This window comes from Chinchilla lanigera, unplaced genomic scaffold (genome assembly GCF_000276665.1).
Source record: "Chinchilla lanigera isolate Chin_1 unplaced genomic scaffold, ChiLan1.0 scaffold00019, whole genome shotgun sequence".
Taxonomy (NCBI): Eukaryota; Metazoa; Chordata; class Mammalia; order Rodentia; family Chinchillidae; genus Chinchilla; species Chinchilla lanigera.
In genome coordinates, this window is record NW_004955420.1 from 23,180,337 (window position 1) to 23,184,321 (window position 3,985).

Sequence of the window (3,985 nt, forward strand, 5' to 3'; positions counted from 1 at the left end):
GGCGGCTTTACCTTCAGTCTCCTTCAGTCCGCGCGGCCGAGCCCCACGCAGCCGCACAGACGTAGTCCACAACCATTTCCGGCTCCCCGCACAGATCCCGCTCGGCGGCCACCGCTTCTCCGCAGGCGCAGCCGGCGCCCCCACGTGACCGGCGCCGAGGGCGGAGCCGCGCCGAGTGCCCGGCGCCGCGGCGCACATGGGATTCGCTCCGCCCCGTCACGTGACAGCCGGAGCCCGCCCCCGTGTCCCCTCCCGAACTTTAGAATTCCCAGACCGACCCCTGTCTGAGACTCTGGTGGTTCTTTAGTTCATTCATACTTTGGGAGAGCATTTACTGAATGCACGCTAAATGCTAGGCGAGGTGCTGGCCGGGGGCTGAGAATACTGAAGTGAATTGTGCAGCCTTTGGAAATACTTTGATTAGATCATTGACAGGCTCCTACAAAAGAAATTGTTACCCTAAAAGAATTGAAACTTTCAGCCAGGCGTAGTGTCGGCACGCCTGTAATCCCAGCACTCTGAAGACTGAGATAGGAGGATTGCCGCGAGTTCGAGGGCAGCCTGGGCAGAGTTCAAAACCTGTCTGGGTTTGAGATTGAGCCCCTGTTTCAAAAAAAAAAATATCTTGAAACTTCCGGCTAGACATGGTGGTACACGCCTATAATCCCAGCACTCTAGGAGGCTGGGACAGGGAAACTGCAGCCTGGGCAATTTAGCGATTTCATAAGACCTGGTCTCAAATTTTAAAAAGAGCTGGAGATGTAACTTGTAACTTTGGGTGAGGGCCCTGGCTTTAACTCCCAGTACAAAAAAAAAAAAGGAAACATTCTAACCGGAGTAGTACTTTTGAGTGGATTTATTTACCAAAATCAGCCACTCCTAGGGAGGGGCCAAATCAATAACGAGGCAGGGTGTGATGGTGCAAGCCTATAATCCCAGCCCTCGGGTGCTTGAGGCAGAAGGATCTCCAGGAGTTCGATACCAGCCTGGATTACACAGCAAGTCTCAAAAAAAAAAAAAAGCCGGGCGTGGTGGTGTACACCTGTAATCCCAGCACTCAGGAGACTGAGGCAGGAGGGCTGCTGTGAATTCCAAGTATATAGTTGAAAGCTAGAACTAGATAGAGAGACCCTGTCTCCAAATTAATTAATTAATTTAAAAATAAAGTCAATAGGGCCGGAGGTATAGCTCAGCGGCAGGCATCTGCCTGGCAAGTGCGAGGTCCTGAGTTCGATTCCTGTTACCAAAAAAATAAAATCAACTCAATAATGAAAAATCAGACTAATAATGCCTGGCAATTTTGAGGGCCACAGGCTGGAACATCAGCTGTTTTGGGTTTTACTCCAAGATATTATACTTAGCTATGTGCTACAACCAGCTACTACTAATTGTAAAACGGTAAGATTTGAAGCCAGTCTGGCTCACGTCCGAGGATCTAACCAACATGCATTTTCTCACAATGATAACATCCACACTTGGATTTTGAGGATTAAATAATCTTGCCTGCATAGGGTGGTGTAGCCTTTAATCCCAGGCTGAGGCAGTAAGATCTCAAGCTTGAAGTCAGCCTGAGCAATTTAGGAAGACACTGTCTCAAAAATTAAAAAATAAAAATGGTTCGGGATGAATTCAATCTGTTATCACAAAAAAGAAAAAAAGAGTTAATTTCACATGTAAGTGCCTAGAATAATGCCTACCTAGCTAGCAAAGGGTCGCTCCCACTCACCGTTCTCAGCACCACGGGTGAACTGGTCACTTGATACGGATGACCTGGGCAGTCTCAATCCTCACCATCTCCTACTCCTCGTGTTTGTGCTACTAGAGATTGAACCCAGGACCTGTGCATGCTAGGCAAGTACTCTAGCACTGAGCTATATCCCCAGCCCCCCATCCTTTTTGAGACAAAGTTTCATATGTAGTCTAGGCTGGCCTCCAACTCACAGTGATCTTCCTGCCTCAGTCTCCCCGGTGCAGGTGTGCTCTACACACTCAGCCCCTTTTTCATTTTAAACAGTCTAAATTAAATTGGCCAGGCTGACTTCAAACTTGCCATCCTCCTGCCTCAGCCTCCACAATAACTGGGACCACAGGTGTACACCAATGTAGCTGGCCTGGGCTGTTATTCTTCCCACTGTATATGAAGGGCTAAACTGAGAGAAGTCTAGAATTGGCACCTAGACCTTACTCCAGGGCCCACTTTTCCTGCTGTCACAGATAGCACCATAAGATGTGTGATACCACAGGACTTGATGTGATAGGTGAAGGTGACAGTACTGGGATACACAGTGAGTTCAAGGCCAACCTGGACTAGATTGAGACCTTGTCTCAAAAAAAAGAAAAAAAAATTGAAACTTCTGGCTGGGTGTAGTGGTACATACCTATAATCCCATCGCTCTGGGAGGGTGAGTCAGGAAAATTGCAAATTCCAGATATGGCCTTGGGTCAGAATGGGAACTTTTAAATCCTGAAGGCTACAAAGACAGATGAATGTAGTAAATACAGGTGTGGGTTCTGGAGTGAGATGGATTTGAGATTCGGGATGGATTTGAAGGTCACTCATGAGACCTTCAGCAAGTCACCGAACCTCTCCAAAACTTCATTTCTCACCAAAAGCCAGGCATGCTGGTACACATGTATAATCCCAGCCCTTTGGGAGGCTGAGGCAGGACTGAAAGGTCCAGTCCAGTTTGGGCAATTTAGTGAAAACTGTCTTAAACTAAAAAAATGGGGTGGGGATGTAGCTCAGTTCAATCCCCAGTACCACAAAAAAAGTGGGGAGGGGAGTCTACATACCTCTAAAAGTTGTGAAATCTAAGAAGCCTGTAAAGGTTACTCTTCGACCATTCACAGACTTATTTAGTGGCAGCTTCTGTTCAGAGACTAAAGCCACAGTAATTGTTGGGTAAATGCTGGCTATGATTATCTAGCAGGACCACATGTTCCTGCACTACATCCACAGGGCTCCAGGCCTTACGAGGCAGTAGCTGTTCTCAAACCAGCCCCACCAGGAAGGAGCACTGCCGACCAAGAGTGATTATGTTCCGGGAAAGAGGCCACTCCTTTTTCCCACTGCTACCTAAGAGGAAGGTCAAGGTCAAGCTTTCCATCCAGTTTCTACAAGGACAGTCCAGTAGATATTAGTATATCAAATCTCTCAAATAGCAGCCTCCCCAGACAGGCATAGGTCATAGCAGGTAAAGAAGACCCTCTTGTGGCGGGTATGGCGGCACATTCCTATAATCAATTGCAGCACTGAGGAGGCTGAGGCCCGAGGATCACCGCAAGTACACTGTAAGCTCAAGGCCAGCCTGAACTACACAGCCTGTCTCAAAACCAAAAAAGAGGGGAGGGAGATATAGTTCAACACTCCTTGGGTTCAATCCCCAGTACTGGCCAGGGGTATAGCTCAGTGGCATAAGTGCCTACCTGGCAAGCGCAAGGTCCTGAGTTTGATTCCTGGCACCCCCAAAAAAACAAAACAATCCCCAGTACTGCCAAAATTAATTTTGAAAAACAGTTGGTGGTACACGCCTGTATCCCCAGAATCTGAGAGGCTGAGGCAGCAAATTCAAGCCCAGCCTGAGCAACTTAGTGACTTAAGCAATAAAGTCTCAAAATTTTAAAAGCACACCAGACGTGGTGGTGCATGCCTGTAACGTCAAATCTCTGAGAGGCTAAGGCAGGAGCACTACAAGTTTGAGCTCAGCCTGGACAATTTAGTGATTTAGCAAGACTCTAACTCAGGAAAAAAAAGAACAACAACAAAACAAAACAAGTCAAAATGAACACAGAAAAGGTTGGGGAGGTACCTCAGTGAGAAGGCCTAGGTACAACTCCTAGCACCACAAAAGTAAACAATCTGTACATACACATCTCCCAGAAAGAAGATCCATTACACATACCAGCCCCTCAAGGGTTCCAAGAAAAGAAAAACAGATGATTAAGAAGGAAAGGAAGGGCTGGGGATTTAGCTCAGCGGCAAAGC